The sequence below is a fragment of the Entelurus aequoreus genome, linkage group LG12 (genome assembly GCF_033978785.1).
Source record: "Entelurus aequoreus isolate RoL-2023_Sb linkage group LG12, RoL_Eaeq_v1.1, whole genome shotgun sequence".
Classification (NCBI taxonomy): domain Eukaryota; kingdom Metazoa; phylum Chordata; class Actinopteri; order Syngnathiformes; family Syngnathidae; genus Entelurus; species Entelurus aequoreus.
The window spans coordinates 13276360-13295989 of NC_084742.1; positions in this window are offsets into that span (position 1 = coordinate 13276360).

Consider the following 19630-nt stretch of genomic DNA (forward strand, 5'->3'; position numbering starts at 1 on the left):
ACATTTCTCAAGACCATTTGGACAGTTACAGCGTATCTGGAAAGTATTCACAGTGCTTCACTTTTCCACAGATTATTCCAAAATGGAATAATTTCATTTTTGTCCTCAAACTTCTACACACAATACCCCCAAAAAAACAATGTGAAAAGGTTTTGATACATTTTTTTAGCAAATGTATTAAAAAAGAAACACTAAAAAGTACATAAGTATTCACAGCCTTTTCTCAATACTTTGTTGATACACTTTTCACAGCAATTACACCCTCAAGTATTTTTGAACACGATGCCACCTCTATCTTTGGGCAGTTTTACCCATTCCTCTTTGTAGCACCTCTCAAGCTCCATCAGGTTGGATGGGAAGCGTCCAGGATGTCTCTGTACATTGCTGCATTCATCTTAGTCTAGTCAGGGAGGTGACCAAGAACTTGATGGCCACTCTGACAGAGCTGCAGCATTCCTCTGTGGAGAGAGGAGAACCTTCCAGAAGAACAACCACCTGTGCCGCAATCATCCAATCAGGCCTGTATGATAGTGTGGCCAGACGGAAGCCATTTCTTTGTAAAAAGTTTGCCAAAATGCACCTAAAAGACTCTCAGACCATGAAAAACTAAATTATCTGGCCTGATGAGACAAAGATTGATATCTTTGGCAGGAATGCCAGGCGTCATGTTTGGAGGAAACTAGGCACCGCTCATCACCAGGCCAATACCATCCCTACAGTGCAAGCATGGTGGTGGCAGCATCATGCTGTGGGGATTGTTTTCAGCAACTGGCTAGTTAGGATAGAGGGAAAGATGAATGCAGAAATGTACAGAGACATCCTGGATGAAAACACTTCCCTTTCAGCCTGATGGAGCTTGAGAGGTGCAGCAAAGAGGAATGGGTGAAACTGCTCAAAGATAGGTGTGCCAAGCTTGTGGCATCATATTCAAAAAGACTTCAGGCTGTAATTGCTGCCAAAGGTGCATCAACAAAAGTATTGAGCAAAGGCTGTGAATACTTATGAACGTGTGATTTATGTAGGTTTTGATAAATATGCAAAATAAAAAAAATAAAAAACTTCTCACATTGTCATTGTCAGTTTTAATAAAAACTGTTTTCTTCTTGCCTTCTCCTCTTCTTCGCTCCATTTGTCTAACTCTGCTTCATTTTTATACAAACTTTTCAAAACCACACCAACAAGTTGGCTTTGGAATGTCTGCACGTGTGCAGCAACATGAAATAGGCCACTGCATAAGAAGGGAGGTGGAGCTGTCAAAACGATCATAGTTGATTAAACATTTTGATGCATTTTTAAATGGGGGTGTCGCGATCCGTTATTGATACATGTTTGATGTCAGCAAAAAAAAAACAGTATTGGATATCGGCTTGCATCTAAAAGCTGCACTATAATCTCTGATACAAGCAGTCCTGCAGCGTGTTTATTTGTGCAAAGCTGGACAGCCAGTTAACATCTAAATGGCCTCCAAGCACACAAGGTTGGTCTTTTCTTCTAGTTTAGTCAAAATGTAAACATGGTAGGCAATAGGCTACTAGGAGCGAGCAGCTACACAACAGCTACATGTCCTTTTGCAGTCTAAAACAACACACTTGTCAATATAAACAAGTATCAGGTAATTATTGTTGCATATTACTTATGCATACAAAGTCTCCAAGGCAGAAGCGTATTAGAAAGTATCCAGTAACAAACGTGTCTGCATCATCTTATATCATGGTGTCAAACCGCAAATTAACACACCACTTTAAAAGCATACATGGTTAGTGTTTTTCATATCAACCTATTTTTTTTCCTGAGTAATATCACATGATCAAACCTTATGTAACATTCCACACTACAAAATAATAAAAGCATGTATATAATACGCGCTGATATCGAATCGGATTAATTTCATGTAGTCATGGCTCCAATATTGGTATTGTATCAAAAGTGAAAAACTTGTATCGGGACACCCCTAGTTTTAAGTGTACAACTTAAGACAAAAATAAACAATTACTTGACTTAAATTTTAAAATGTTTTTTAATGAGACTACTAGGGCAAGTGTTTTTATTTATTTAAATACACGCTGTTGTTTTTATTATGTAAATACTGTTTTTATCCTACACGACGACCACTTGCAACAAAATGTTGTTCTTGTCTGCACTGTAAAGTTCAAATTTGAATGACAATTGAAAACGTTTCTAAGGCCCCTTCTACACTAATCCCACCTAACCTTATCATTGTCCACACGCACAATGATCGTTTAAGACCCCCTCCGTCCGCCGTCCGCCGGCGCAACGCGACCTAGTACGCATGCACGGAAAATGCGCACGTCATAGTCAAATCCAGTGTTGCTTTGTGTGCAAGTTCTTAAATTAAATTGAACTTATCTGAACAATATCCAGTGTTGTGGTATTTCAATTAACTGGAATCCAGTGTGCTGTGGGGCCCTATTGTAGTGAATTACACTTGAACCATCATAAATTAATCAAATCTTTATTGGACACGTGAAAGTAAACAATGTGATAAAGAACATTTTACATCAATCAAACTAGGGATCTAGATATCTGGTCAGGACACTCCTCACTCTTTTGCCTTCACCTTTATTGGCCATTCGTTTTTGGTGACTTTATATACTCTGGACCTAGACGTTGAGTCTGCGACGTACATGGCGGACAATAACTGATACAGTCTGCTTTGCCAGTCCAAATGCATTCGATGTTTTCCGCAGTCTTCCCTCGTCGGCCAGGTTATATAAAGCACACGCTACCTTTTTTATTCTCATTGTCTCTCCTTCGACAAATGGGCAAAGTTTTTCGCTAAGTAGAATCATAGCTGACCTGGACATTTGAAAGTTCTCTTGCTGTCTGAGATGTGTTGTATCCAAAATAGCTGCAATCGCGCGTTTCTTCTCTTAAGGTATTCACGTGTGATTTCCACAAGAGTCTGTACATGTAGAAGAATGAGAAACACGGCATGTCTGGATGACTCGCCTGCATCTTTCCAGCGGTTAGCTCCGGTTGTTATGAAGCTGGCTGTGGCGCGTTCTTTCTGACGTCACTTCCTGTGTGGGGCGCGTTCTTTCTGACTTCACTCCCTCTCCGAACTCCGTTTGTAAACGATCAATGAGTCCATACAAAGCTAAGAGCCGGAGATTCAAGAAATAGACGGCGCACTTACCTGTGGAAAAAAATTATCCAAGGAGGGGAATCTTAAACAATGGTTTAGTGTGGCTGACACGGGGCTTAGGCTAAATAATTATTCATTTAAAGGCCTACTGAAATGAGATTTTCTTATTTAAACGGGGATAGCAGGTCTATTCTATGTGTCATACTTGATAATTTCGCGATATTGCCATATTTTTGCTGAAAGGATTTAGTAGAGAACATCGACGATAAAGTTCGCAACTTTTGGTCGCTGATAAAAAAGCCTTGCCTGTACCGGAAGTAGCGTGACGTCACAGGTTGTGGAGCTCCTCACATCTGCACATTGTTTACAATCATGGCCACAAGCAGCGAGAGCGATTCGGACCGAGAAAGTGACGATTTCCCCATTAATTTGAGCGAGGAACTCAAAGTCCTCCTGGTAAGAGTCTATGTTGTCCCAGTTCCCCACAGGCCAATGGTAAAGCTTGACTGTCATCGTTCGGGAATGTAAACAATGAAACACCGGCTACGACGTAGCCGCTACGTGTTTGTGTTGCTGCAGCCGGCCGCTAATACACCGCTTCCCACCTACAGCTTTCTTCTCTGCAGTCTCCATTGTTCATTAAACAAATTGCAAAAGATTCACCAACACAGATGTCCAGAATACTGTGGAATTTTGCGATGAAAACAGACGACTTAATAGCTGGCCACAATGGTGTCTCAAAATGTCCGCTACAATCCGTGACGTCACGCGCAAACGTCATCATACCGAGACGTTTTCAGCAGGATATTTCGCGGGAAATTTAAAATTGCACTTTACTAATCTAACCCGGCCGTATTGGCATGTGTTGCAATGTTAAGATTTCATCATTGATATATAAACTATCAGACTGCGTGGTCGGTAGTAATGGGTTTCAGTAGGCCTTTAAAGGGTTATCCGGCGTAGTGTCTAACTGACTTCAGGCCCTTAGCAGAAAATCATTTATATACTTTTAAAATCAAAATGTAATTTAGTTTGTTTTGTACTAAAATTAAATACATTTTTTGAGTGTAAAACAAAAATATATAATATATATTAAATATTTTCCTAAGACCTGCCCTGCCAGGATTTGAACCTTACTTGTGCTTGAGAGCACTTGCACTTCCCCACCGCGCCACAAGGGACTTTGTGCACAGCTGCCATTATAATCATATCAGTGCTAGAGCAGGAAGGAGCTAGGAATCTGTTTGCAGTACATTTTTATATGAAGTGCCCTGTCTTTTATATATTGACATGCGCTTATTCACGCAAAACGAGCCCACGATCTCGAGGCCCCTGGAAATCTCGAGGCACTAGGCAACCACCTTTGATTGCCTGAGGGCAAGTCCACCCCTACTCTGCAGTGGACATTTGTTTGCCAGAGTTACACATTGTTCGACTTTTTCACAAATGTCCACTGCAGAGGACGCTGGCTCTCATGAGAACATGTTTGCATCCTTCCCAAAAAAGTATGATTATTCCTGAGAAGCTCTCGTTTTGTCCCCCGCACAGCAGCCGGCCTTCATTCTGGAGGGCAAAGCCCCAGCCGAGTCCAGTGGGGGGGCCACAGGAGATGGCGAGCCGACCTCCCTCAGCTCTAACCCCGCCGCACATCCGCCACTGACCCACACGGAGAGTCCGGGACCCTGGCAGAGCGAGAGCCTGCTGGCCGAGTCCTGGTCCACCATGGGGGACGTGGACCCCGAGGACACCAAAAGCCTGGACAGCAACGACGGGGCGGCCCTGGCCGGGGACGAGAATCACTCCTTCAACTCCGACATGGTGCACCTGGAGCGGGAGGAGGCGGAGATGCTGGAGGATGTCGCCGGAGAAGAGAAGGGAGGGGGGTCAGAGGACGAGGGCGAGGAGCTTCAGACGAGCGTGTTGAGCGTCTTGGGTGGGGCGTCGGACCTCCTGGTGTCAGCTGAGGAACCTCACATGGAGAAGGAAGCAGCGGCAGAGGTCATGCATGTGGTCCCTCCCATGGCGCTGCCGCCCCTGCCCGTCTTCCGGCTCGAACCCCCCTCCACCACCTCCACTCCCACCCCCTCGACAGCAGCTGAGGAGCTTCCTTACGCCGCGCCCGGGCTCCTTCCTCCTTCTTCCATTCTCCCGCCAGCTGCCGAGGAGCTGGAACTGGCCCAGAAGCACACCTCGGAGGCAGGGGAAAATTCAGGGAATGGGTCCACCGGTCCGACGAGTGAGCTCTCAGTGCTGCTGTGTGGCGGCGCCGCTCTCGTGGCCGTAGTCGGAGTCGTGGCTTACGGCGCTGTGGCCTACTGCAGGAAGTAGAGCCTTTCCTGTTATCAATATTCCACTTTGTTGTCAGGAATCATGTAATAATGTGACTTTTCCTGGTCATGTAGTCATCAATAATGACTTGGTTGGTCTGATTGTGTTTGCGCTACCTCAGCTCACAGCAGAGCTCCTGGCCTTTTCCACAAATCTGTATGCATAAAATCTTACTGAAGAATTCACATTTTCTGTACTTTTTTCGTGATGATTATGTGCTGACATCATTTAAACAGATCTTTCAAAAGTAGAAATCAATTATAAAAAGGGGCCTCAACTTGTGGACGTCTTGATCTGTTGCGGTTCAATCAATTAATCAATCAATCAATGTTTACTTATATAGCCCTAAATCACAAGTGTCTCAAAGGGCTGCACAAGCCACAACGACATCCTCGGCTCAGATCCCACATCAGGGCAAGGAAAAACTCAACCCAAAGGGACAATGAGAAACCTTGGAGGGGACCGGTGCAATGGACGTCGAGTGGATCTAGCATAATATTGTGAGAGTCCAGTCCATAGTGGATCTAACATAATAGAGAGAGGTTCATTTTTTCGACCACAGGGAGGCGCTAGTTGGCAGGCAAGGTCTGTGTCCTCTGCAGTGGACATTTGTGTTTGGTCAGTTTATTTGAACACATTTTGGGGGGAAAAATGCGCTGTTATGCAAAAACACAAATGTCCACTGCAGAGGACGCTGCTCTCAAAATGGGGGAATAAATCTGTAGATTTTGCAGTAAAAAAAACTGGCAGCTCAGTCACCAGAATTTTACCAATAAATATAATAATTAATTAAATTGGTATTAATAATACATTGGTATATATTTTGGTATTTGCACCAAATGAATGGAAATACAGTAATACTGTTTTTTTTACAGTACAATTCTGGTGACTGAGGGGGTGCTGGAGCCTATCTCAGCTGCATTCGAAATCAACCTCATAAGGTGCCTTTCCCCCATTTTTGGGTCCTACTGACACCCCTGATGGGCACGATTTTCGCTCCCTTAGGGACCAGAAAAGAGCCGTGGAAGCGACCTGAAAAAAAGAAGATTTTCAGACAGGTGCATGAAACAGAACTTTTCCTAAAGTAGGTGTTGATTTTCGAAAAAAGATGAAAAAGAGGCACCTTGATGCAAGATATGTTTGTTTTTCTAACTTCACTTCCACCACACATCTCTAACATACAAACATTCCTGGTACTCAACGTCACAGCAGGACCCCAAAAAGACCAAAAAAATGCACTTATCTGAGGTGTAATATTTGACAAAAAAACAGTCACGAATCATCATTTTTTATTTCAGGTCATTTTAATCACACTTTTCTGGTCCAGTAGGTGGGGTAGTACTCCCACACCCTCATTAGAGGTCTTGATATGACCCAAAAATGGCATAAAAGGCCACTTCATATAAAGTTAAAGTCCCAACGATAGTCACACACACACACACACTAGGTGTGGTGAAATTATCCTCTGCATTTGACCCATCCCCATGTTTACCCCCTGGGAGGTGAGGGGAGCAGTGAGCAGCAGCGGTGGCCACGTTTTTTTTTTTTCAAGTTTCAAGTTTCAAGTATTATTCACAATACCATACAACAATTTCAATAGTAGTGAATATCATTTAAAGATATTGGTAAGTGAAAGGGTGCCCCAAATAAGCTAGAAGAAGCTTTTGACAGGGGGACCAGAGGACAATTTATATATGGCATGATGAAAAATGGTAGCAAGCACTACAACAAAAAAAAAACAAAAAAAACAAAAAAACAACAACAACGCTATGGATAAACACAAGATGATAGTACTAAAGCACGCATACACATACACACATACATTAATTCGACCATGCAAAACCCAACAGTAGTCAACCCCACATGAGGCATTAGAGATAGGTGGTTAATAGGTAAGTTTTCAGTTTCTTTTTGAAGATGGAGAATGGATACCGTATCTTAAGGCTCTCATTAAGCCGGTTCCAAATCTTAGGTCCCCTGCATACAACACTTCGATCGGTACAAGCCAGTAGACGATGTTTACCTGATATCAGATCTAAGTTACGAGTGTTGTGGGCATGCTGGGGATGGTAGATAGGAACCAAGCTACAGAGCCTCAGATTCAGCCTGTGAATGACTTGATAGGTTAAACAAGCATTTTGATGAATATTGAATTCTGTCAGTCTTAAGAGATTATATTTATGAAATAGATGTCGAGTGGGGGCATTAAACTTGGACCATGATAGGGTCCGTATGATTTTCTTTTGCATAGATTCTAATTTGTGAAGGTAGGTAGGGAAGGTGTTACACCAGATGACATTACAGTAGTTTAGACGTTCAGGAATCATTTGGTGATTTAACTACCAATTCCAACCCTTGATGCTGAGTGCCAAGCAGGGAGGTAATGGGTCCCATTTTTATAGCCTTTGGTATGACTCGGCCGGGGTTTGAACTCAAGATCTTCGAGTCTCAGGACGGACACTCTAAACACTTTTGTTACGCCGCCCCCTACGAAAAAGAAAACATTTCGTGCCCCCTCATCCCCCCCATCCCCCCCACTCTCCGCTGCGCTTGTTTTGTCTATACATTTGTTATAAGTCAGAGGTGTTCAGACTTTTGGCCGGGGGCCGAAAGCCGACTGCATGTAAAGTACCAATATAAATAGCCTATGCATATATATGTGTGCATAATATATTAATATAATGGATATATAATCAATAATTATTATAATTGGAGAGTAAGTTTTGTAATCAATCAGAAAAAATGCGCCAAACATAGATAAGTGTGGAGAGTGTTTTTCATTTTTCCCATCATGCATTGTAATGGATTTAAATGGATGTCAATTTGACATTTTTATGGTGCTTAGACGTTTTTTTAAATACCCACAAAGTTCAGTGAGCACAATGTGTTATGTGTGACCATGCGTGTTGACTTTTTATGTTGGTTGCATTTTTTTTAATTTTTTTGCGCCATGTGTAGGGAAGGTTGTTCGGCTTGGGTTCATATAACAAAAATGCTGTACTGTAACATTTTCACCGCATAATTCATGGTCATCTACTTGGTAAACTCACACCGTCCATAAGATGGCGGTAAAATTGCAGCAAACAAGATGTCAGATATTTAAAATTACTTTGGATATATCCCATTAGCTAACTTATTATTAAACTCATGATGTCTCGCGGGTCTTGTTGAAAACGTCCGCAGGCTGCACTTGCCCCGCGGGTCATAGATTGGACACCACCACCTCTGCATAACATTGTATACTTAACAACATTAAACAAACCTTAAACAGGATAATGAATATAGATCAACTGACAATAAAAAAAAAAAACTTAATTAACTGTTATTAGTATGTAACAGAAAATATTTAAAGTGCTTCAATTTGCCTTAAATTTAAAAAAATCCTTATTTAAACTTTACTTTTTTTTTGACCGACTTGAACCTTTTGATACTGAAAAATAAAATAAATGAAAAAAATCAATAAATAAAAATTAATTCTAATTGATCGGCAACAATATAACTTTAACTTACAAAACAAAAATGAATAAAACAATTTGTGCAGTTTTTTTTTTTGGCATAAAAATAAGGAAGTAAGGATTAGTGACACAATGAGCAGGATACTGCGTGTTACTGGTCAGACTCGCCCCCCTGGTATTGCTCCGCCCCATTATTTACGAAAAACTTAAATAAGGGTTGATTTTTTTTCGGATTTTTTAAATCTGCACCATAACGACCGACATTTGGAAGGAAATTTCCCCAGAAAAATGGGGGAAAATAAAGAAATAGCATTTTCATCACATATCACCGATAAATCAATAAAAAATAAATAAGTTTAAAAAAAAAGTGGTATCCTTTTTCGATTAACAGTAATGCACTGTAAAACAATTGTCAATTTTACGCAAAAAAAAAGGCAGCTCACCAGAATTATAATGTAAAAGTAAAAATTATACAGGTTTTATATTTACAGTAAAAACCGGTGTTAATACCACAAAATATACCAATTAATGTATTATTATTTATACAAATAAAATTAATTATCATTAATATCTTACCAGTAAATTTTTATTTTTTTAAACATTTTTTTACGGTGCATGTTCTAAGGTCCCCAACTCGCCCGAGAAACTCATCTTTCCTTACCTCCCGCAGCACAAGTGCCGCTAAGTCCAAATCCCTCAACACTTGAACAACATGAGCTCTGGCAAACAATAAATCACAATCATACAATAAAGACTGACAATGCACCTTTTTCACTGCCAGGCTGTGAGTCACACAGATTGATTTTAGCGGCGCGACACTTCTTGATTTTCACGGTGTGCCAGTAAAATAGAGAAGAACAAAGGGGACAGAAGAGGAAGGAAAGTTCTTCTTTGTTTGGACTATTAAAAAAAAGAGATGGTATCACGTTCACCACAGTGGAAAAAACACACATCTTTCTCCCTCCCTCACCAAATCTCCTGACAAAAGAGAGACCTCATGTTAATAATGTATGAATGAAAGAAAAACAAAATACAAAGTAAAACACACAATATGAATACTGACACTCATTCAGTTTGTTTTTGAGAGATAAAGTGATAATAGAGTAGTTTGATTCCTCTTGTTATAGGACATACGTCATTGGACGGGAACCACAACAACATCATCACTCCCATTATGGAAAGTTTAGTTTAGTCTTTATTTGAAGGGACAATGTACAGAAACATTAAGCTCAAAGACAGATATGTTCTGTACCAGATTATAGCTAAATAGCTAATTTCCATCTGCAGTCCCTGGCTACCTAAATTAAAGGGATACAAAAATCATGCAATAAAATTATGACAATAAAATCATACACAAGTATTAAGAAAAAAGTCATAAAATGCCCTTTCATGGACACATACTTAATATACAATACAACCACACCTCATTTACATCATCACACAAAGACAATACATGCTTTTGTTCACATCTGTCATCATTTGTAAAAACAACCATGATTTTAACACACACACCTCACAATTTACAATAAAAATGCTCTCATGGATAAATATAATACACATTAGGTTGATGTGTCAAACATAATGTCCATCTTAGTGACCGTGTGAGCAGCTTTGATTGCTCCAAAGCCACTTTTTAACTTCAATTGTGAATGAAGAGTAATCTGTTAGACTTTTCAAGTTTGTTGTGAGGTCGTTCCATTCCTTTATGGCTTTCTATGAAAAGGCTGATTGTGCAAAAGAGGTTTTACATCTGGGTATGCTACACTGCCCCCTGGTGGAGGCTCGTGTGTTTCTAGTTGTCACAGCAGATGTAAACTGGACAAAGTGCTTAAGTGGCGCTGGTGCAGTGTTATTTAAGATTCGATGGGCCATTCGTATTGATGCTAATCTTTGAATGTTAGCTAAATTTAACAATCTATATTTTTGGAGAACTAAACAATGATGGTGGTGTTGTGGTTTTCGGTCAAGGATTTTGAGGGATTGTTTATGCAAAGTTTCCAATGGCCTCGGTGTCATTTTGCTTGCCTGCGACCAACATGTTATACAATAATAAAAACGAGACATAATCATTGCATTAAAATAAGTTTGAGCTGCCTCCAGTGTTAATGAATTCCTGATACATTTGAACGTTTTTATGTTGTATTTAAGACTCTGGCACATCTGTTTGATATGTTTTTTAAAGCCAAGTGTTGGCTCTAAAATGACACCCAGGTAACGATATTCACTAACATTTTGTATTATTTCCTTATTAATCGTTATATTTGGAAAGGATGACATTTTATATCTGTTTACAAAATACATTGTTGCAGTTTTTTTAATGTTTAATGTAAGACAAGAGTCATGTAGCCATCTTGCCACCTTCTCCATGGCTGCTGTAAGTTTTCTGGCAACCGTTTCAGCGTCCTTTCCCCAAGTATAAATAACCGTGTCATCTGCATACATCTGGATATTTACATCCTCACATACAGATGGCAGGTCGTTTATATACATGGAGAAAAGAAGAGGGCCGATATTAGAGCCTTCTGGCAGGCCAATATCAGTAGCAGTGAGACTGGATGTTGTGTTATCAATACGGACACATTGGGTCCGACCAGATAAATATGACATAATCCAGGCCAGAGTATCTGTCGACAGTTTAAAAGATGTTAATTTTGTAAGTAACGTGGGGTGACTGACTGTATCGAATGCCTTGCGGAGGTCTAAGAATATTGCTCCAACTATACCTCCATTATCAAGGTTTTGTTTGATTGTTTCTAGTAGAAGGCAACATGCAGTTTCGGTCGAGTGATTTGCCCGAAACCCAAACTGCATGGGATGTAGGAGGTCTTCATAGTCCAAATGTTCTGTGAGTTGCTCAACGATCACTTTTTCTATTGCTTTGGATATAACGGGGAGAAGGCTAATTGGTCTGTAATTGTTGATGTCTTGTTTATTTCCTGCTTCATGGGTTGGGATGATAGTGGCAGTTTTCAACGTGGTAGGGAAAGTGTTTTCTGTTATTCCGTTTGACTTTCATCCAAATTGACAAAACAGCGAATGTCTTGAAAGGATTTGGTGCGTTAACGCAGTGTTTTTCAACCTTTTTTGAGCCAAGGCCTATTTTTTTCATAGAAAAAATCCTGAGGGACACCACAAGCAGAAATCATTAAAAAACGAAACTCAGTAGCCGATATTGACAATAAAAAGTAGTTGTTGCAATTGTTGGATATGAATTTAAACCATAACCAAGCATGCATCACTATAGCTCTTGTCTCAAAGTAGGTGTACTGTCACGACCTGTCACATCACATCGTCACTTATTCTGAGTTTTTTGGTGTTTTCCTGTGTGTACTGTTTTAGTCCTTGTTTTGTGCTCCAATTTTGGTGTTTTTTTTCCTGTTTTGTTGGTATTTTCCTGTTGCAGTTTCATGTCTTCCTTGAGCGCTATTCTCCACACCTGCTTTGTTTTTTCGCAATCCAGACTATTTAAGTTGTGTGGACGCTTTCCTTCTCTGTGGGGACATTGTTAATTGTCGTGTTATGTACGGATGTACTTAGTGGACGCCGTCTGTGCTCCACACACTAAGTCTTTACTGTCGTCCAGCATTTTGTGTTTTGTTTACTTTGCAGCCAGTTCAGTTTTAGTTTAGTTTTGGATAGCCATGCCTTAGCTTCAATGCCTTTGTCTTAGCGGCACTCGCCTTTAGTTTATTTTTGATTTAAGCATAAGATACCTTAGTACCTGCACGCCGCTTCCCGCTGTCGTCTGCATATTGTGATCACGACACGACGTGTTTCCAACATCTAGTGAAGTGAAGTGAATTACATTTATATAGCGCTTTTTCTCAAGTGACTCAAAGCGCTTTACATTGTGAAACCCAATATCTAAGTTACATTTAAACCAGTGTGGGTGGCACTGGAAGCAGGTGGGTAAAGTGTCTTGCCCAAGGACACAACGGCAGTGACTAGGATGGCGTAAGCGGGGATCGAACCTGCAACCCTCAAGTTGCTGGCACGGCCGCTCTACCAACTGAGCTATACCGCCCTAAATCTACAAAGCAATTAGCTACCTGCTGCCACCTACTGATATGAAAGAGTATAACATGGTTACTCTGCCGAGCTCTAGACAGTACAGACACTCAACAACGGCACATTATTTACGGTTTATAATTACTTGCGTGCAAAAAATATTTTTAACCCAATTAGGTGAAATTACATAATCTCCCACGGCACACCAGATTGTATTTCACAACTAGTGTGCCGCGGCACAGTGGTTGAAAAACACTGCGTTAATGTTCCTTGAAGCGGCCAAAGCCTATTTTAAGTTGATGCTATCCAAATTTGGGTTATATTTTGCTGGCTTGTCTCCTCGTCATCTTCATTGGAGAGTTTCTTTCAGAAGCTCTCAAGCGTATTAATGGAGTTTGTCTTTTCATGCACGCACCTGCTGGACTAAAGTACCGTATTTTCCGGACCATAGGGCGCACCGGATTATAAGGCGCACTGCCGATGAGTGGTCTATTTTCTATCTTTTTTCCTATATAAGGCGCACCGGATTATAGGGCGCATTAGGGGTGGTATAGCTCGGTTGGTAGAGTGGCCGTGCCAGCAACTTGAGGGTTCCAGGTTCAATCCCCACTTCCGCCATCCTAGTCACTGCCGTTGTGTCCTTGGGCAAGACACTTTACCCACCTGCTTCCAGTGCCACCCACACTGGTTTAGGTGAGGGGAGCAGTGGGCAGCAGCGGTGCCGCGCCCGGAAATAATTTTTGGTGATTTAACCCCCAATTCCAACCCTTGATGCTGAGTGCCAAGCAGGGAGGTAATGGGTCCCATTTGTATAGTCTTTGGTATGACTCATATTTGGTATGACTCTGGTGACTAATGCTATTGTAGTATTGATATTTTTAATTAATGCAGCCAATTTCATGCTTGAAAATGCTTAATTTAGGCAAAACATTAGGGCTGTCAAATTAACTGCATTACTTCATGCAATAAATCACTAAACATGTTTGCATTAATCATTAATAAACACAGTATCAATACTTCCATACCAAGTCGATACCAACACGAACAAAAATACTTGCTTTTTTCAGTATCGTCAGTACTGAATCCTAGTGGTATCAAAGAAAATCCATTTTCAAATGAAACGCAATTCTTATTTGCAACGATTCTTAATTGATTAAAAAAAATCCAAAATCATTTCAAATTTTTTAAATTATTTATTAATTTTTTAAAATCTGTTCGGTCCAGCTACTCAGGAAAATCATATTGTTGATGTAGATGCCCATATTTGCTTTACAGATTTAATTTAGAAAAAAAAAAAGTGGGATACTTCACTTGTTGCCTTCCCAGCAGGCACAAGACATTGATACAATGTTGATTATACATACATGTCCTTAAGAACTGAATTTGAAACAACGTTGCAAAATAGTTGTAAATTGAGACAACCTTGGTGTCTAATGTTGGATCCACTTTGTTGGTTGGGAAATGACCAATGTTCAAAGGTCAAATCAATGTCACAACCGGACATTGATTAAATGTCGGCAAAAAGAATGTTGTTTCCATGTTATGTTTGAGTTGCTTAACGTCAGGACCTAATTCAAACGGTTCTCAACGTTGTTTTAAAGGCCTACTGAAATGACATTTTTTTATTTAAACGGGGATAGCAGATCCATTCTATGTGTCATACTTGATCATTTCGCGATATTGCCATATTTTTGCTGAAAGGATTTAGTATAGAACAACGACGATAAAGTTCGCAACTTTTGGTCGCTGATAAAAAAAAAGCCTTGCCTATACCGGAAGTAGCGTGACGTCACAGGAGGAAGGATTCCTCACAATTCCCCGTTGTTTACAATGGAGCGAGAGAGATTCGGACCGAGAAAGCGAGGATTACCCCATTAATTTGAGCGAGGATGAAAGATTAGTGGATGAGGAACGTTAGAGTGAAGGACTAGAGAGGCAGTGCAGGGTGTATCTTTTTTCGCTCTGACCGTAACTTAGGTACAAGGTCTCATTGGATTCCACACACTGTCCTTTTTCTATTGTGGATCACGGATTTGTATTTTAAACCACCTCGGATACTATATCCTCTTGAAAATGAGAGTCGAGAACGCGAAATGGACATTCACAGTGACTTTTATCTCCACGACAATACATCGTTGACGCACTTTAGCTACGGAGCTAACGTGATAGCATCGGGCTCAAATGCAGATAGAAACAAAATAAAAAAACCCTGATTGGAAGGATAGACAGAAGATCAACAATACTATTAAACCATGAACATGTAAATACACGGTTAATAATTTCCAGCTTGGCGAAGCTTAACAATTGAAGCTAACTAACTTAGCTACGGAGCTAATGTGATAGCATCAGGCTCAAATGCAGATAGAAACAAAACAAAAAAAACCCTGACTGGAAGGATAGACAGAAGATCAACAATACTATTAAACCATGAACATGTAAATACACGGTTAATAATTTCCAGCGTGGTGAAGCTTAACAATTGAAGCTAACTACGGAGCGGCGGCGGGCGTTGTAGCTTTTGACGACACCCCGGCCGCCATCAGAGTCGACAAGAAACATATATTTCCCCAAAGTTACGTACGTGACATGCACATAGCGACACGCACGTACGGGCTAGCGATCAAATGTTTGGAAGCCAAAGCTGTACTCACGGTAGTGCGTCTGCTATCCAGCTCTAACACAACACAACCTCCTGATTGTGTTGCTGTAGTCCGCTGCTAATACACCGATCGCACCTACAACTTTCTTATTTGCAGTTTCCATTGTCCATTAAACAAATTGCAAAAGATTCACCAACACAGATGTCCAGAATACTGTGGAATTGTTCGATGAAAACAGAGCAGTTTGTATGGTGACACATTGGGTACGAATACTTCCGTTGCCGTCGTGACGTCACGCGCATACGTCATCATACATAGACGTTTCCAACCGGAAGTTTAGCGGGAAATTTAAAATTGCACTTTATAAGTTAACCCGGCCGTATTGGCATGTGTTGCAATGTTAAGATTTAATCATTGATATATAAACTATCAGACTGCGTGGTCGGTAGTAGTGGCTTTCAGTAGGCCTTTAATGTCTTGTGCCTGCTGGGTTATTTGTATTTGACATTATTAATTATTATTATTATTTAATTATTTAATTGTATTTAATTGTTATTGTTTGGGTAGAATTTTATTAAACAAGACCAGTTTTCTTATAAGTAATATAAAAAATAAGCATAGCTGTTTATCTGTTTGATGGAAGAATGTAGTTAATCATAGAACTGGCACCCAATGTTATTAAAAAATTATTTATTTTGAATCCAAAATCGATTCTGAATCAAATCGTTACCCCCCGAAATCTAATTGAATGGAATGGTGCAGTGCCTAAAAATTCACAGCCCTACTGAATACTGTACAACACTTTTTCCTTGGCGAGCAGCATCAAGTCTTGCATGTGAACACAGAGTCAGTGCCGAAAAAGAAATTAAAAAAAAATGATCCAGTGTTTCCATATATTTATTAATGGAAACCTGTCAAGAATGCAGAGTTGGTGCTTCTGGTTGACCCTCGCTCGTAAAAAAAAATTATAATGGAAGTGCGTGATTGAAGCATAACCCTCGGTGTGGCGTAACTCCGCTTCACAACATACCTACTACACACCTGCTTTGCCAGAAAATAAGACGTAGCAGTGATGATCTGTGATGCCTTTTAGCTACTTTGTCGCTATATTTAGCGAGTAAGGGCACTTATTAAAAGTGAAAGAGAGGTTAATCTTGTGTCATGCATTTATTAAAAAAATCAAAGTGGTCACAAAAGTATTTGCTGCGCAAATGAGAGCTGAGATCCGCCACCACAAGCCCAGGAGGTGTGCATTACCATCGCGTATAGAAAAGCTCCAGAAGAGTGCAACTTATAAATTTGTCCTTTTCACAAGTGCTAAGAAAACACAGCTTTCAGACACTTTTCTGTCACTTGGCAACACTTTGAACACAACTCAGAATCAGAATCAGAATATCAGAATCAGAATAGTTTTATTTCCATTGATTGAGAACGGGTTCACAAACTAGGAATTTTTCTTGATATAACACATATTTGGTAATAAAAAGAGCTGTGACTGAGCTATCAGATAGACTTAGAAGGGATTCAAGGAATTCAAGGAGCTGCTGTTAGGAGTTATTGTTCATTTGCCTGATGGCCGAGGGGAAAAAACTGTTCAGGTGGCGGGAGATGTGGGTCTGGATGGAGCGTAGTCTCCTGCCTGAGGGGAGAGGGGAGAATAGTGTGTGTCCAGGGTGAGAAGAGTCAGCTGTGATCCGACCCACACGCCTCCTGGTCCTGGAGGAGAACAAGTCCTGGAGGGATGGGAGCTTGCAGCCAATCACCTTCTCCGCAGCGCGTACGATGCGTTGCAGTCTATTCTTATCCTGGACTGTGGCGCCGGGGAACCACACTGTGATGGAGGAGGTCAGGATGGACTCTATGATGGCTGAGTAAAACTGCACCAGCATCTCTGTCGGCACCTTAAGTGTCCTCAGCTGCCGCAGGAAGTACATCCTCTGCTGGGCCTTCTTGATGAGGGAGCTGATGGTCAGCTCCCACTTGAGGTCCTGGGTGATGGTGGTGCCCAAGAAACGGAAGGAGTCCACAATGGGGACGGGGGTGGGAGAATCAATCAGGGTGAGAGGGGATGGTGGGGCTGTGACTTTCCTGAAGTCCATGATCATCTCCACTGTTTTATGGGCGTTCAGCTCCAGGTTGTTGAGGCTGCACCAGGACGTCAGCCGGTCCACCTCTCTCCTTTAGGCGGACTCATCGCCATTCGAAATGAGCCCGATGAGGGTGGTGTCATCCGCAAACTTGAGCAGTTTTACGAATTGGTGACTGGAGGTGCAGCAGTTTGTATACAGGGAGAAGAGCCAGGGGGAGAGTACACAGCCCTGAGGACTACCAGTGTTTGTGGTTCGACTGTCCGAGACAATCTTCCCCAGCCGTACGTGCTGTCTTCGGTCTGTCAGGAAGTCATTAATCCAACTGCAGAGGGAGTCGGGCACGCTGAGCTGGTAGAGCTTGTCTCGTAGCAGTCCAGGGAGGATGGTGTTGAAGGCAGAGCTGAAGTCCACAAACAGGATCCTAGCGTAGGTTCCTGGGGAGTCCAGATGCTCCAGGATGAAGTGGAGGGCCAGGTTCACTGCATCATCCACAGACCTGTTGGCTCTGTAGGCGAACTGCAGTGGGTCCAGGAGGGGGGCGGTGATGTCCTTGAGGTGGGGCAGGACCAAGCGCTCAAAGGACTTCATGACCACAGACGTCAGCGCGACCGGCCTGTAGTCATTTAGTCCTGTGATCCGTGCTTTCTTGGGGACAGGGACAATGGTAGAGGTCTTAAAGCAGGACGGCACGCGGCATAGCTCCAGAGAGGTGTTAAAAATGTCAGTGAAGACAGGAGCCAGCTGGTCCGCACAGTGTCTGAGAGTGGAGGGGGAGACACCATCCGGCCCGGGGGCCTTCCGCGTATTCAGCTTCAAGCTTTACAGTCTTATGATGTTTTTGGAGCTGCTTTAATTATTTCAGCACAAAGGTAAAGTATCGCCTGGGGGCCATTTGCTGAACACACTTTTTTTATGGCACGTTGTAAAAATAAAATGTATAAAATCAATGTTAATGTAACTGAGAGTGTACAAACGACCAATAAGGGTCCATTACTATTGACTGTCATTTAGCTGGGGAACTCATGGGCAGCACGGTGGACCAGGGGTTAGTGCATGTGACTCATAATTACGAAGGTCCTGAGTTCAATCCCGGGTTCGGGATCTTTCTGTGTGGAGTTTGCATGTTCTCCCTGTGACTGCGTGGGTTCCCCTTTGGGTACTCCGGCTTCCTCCCACCTCCAAAGACATGCACCTGGGGATAGGTTGATTGGCAACACTAAAATTGGCCCTAGTGTGTGAATGTGAGTGTGAATGTTGTCTGTCTATCTGTGTTGGCCCTACGATGAGGTGGTGACTTGTCCAGGGTGCACCCCGCCTACCGCCCGAATGCAGCTGAGATAGGCTCCAGCCTTGTGTGTTGTGTGTTGTTTGAGAACAGTTGGTAATGTTATGTGTAGTAAAACTTTTCATGAACTCATCTCACCTTAATGTGTGTTCCTAAATTTGATTAGGTGAAGGGGAGCAGTTATGATTTTGGTTATAGAGTAAAACTAAAAACTAATGTTTTGGGCATTGTTTTCTCTAAATGCAAACATTTGTCTAAATATGTCCAAGGACACGCATTATTGTGGGTTTCCTGCACGTCATCTTCATCACTAAAGGAAAAATCTAATCTGCGGTAAATCCTTCTGCCACTTTAGAGTATGTTTTTTTTTTTTTGAATCGTCAGCTTGAATCATCCCTCTGTCTCCGACTCCCTCGTTGTCATGTGACATCATACGAACACCAACCAATCATCATGGATTTTTTTCCCGTATGTATGAATGTTCTCATTTATCCAGATCATTGTATTTTCTCCATATTCTTTTTTGGCCGGGATTCACAGTCCATTTCCTTTTTTTGTAGCTTGTAGCTTTGATGTAAGGTACCTTGCTACATAAAAGTAGCTAAGCTACAGGAAAAGCTACTAGTTAAAAAATTAGCTAGGCTATCGCCAGGCTACTGGAATAAGTAGTTAAGCTACGTAGCTTAGCTACATGTAGCTTGTTACTGCCCATCACTGCATATCTTTACATACATTTTTTACTTATTTGCATCCAACAT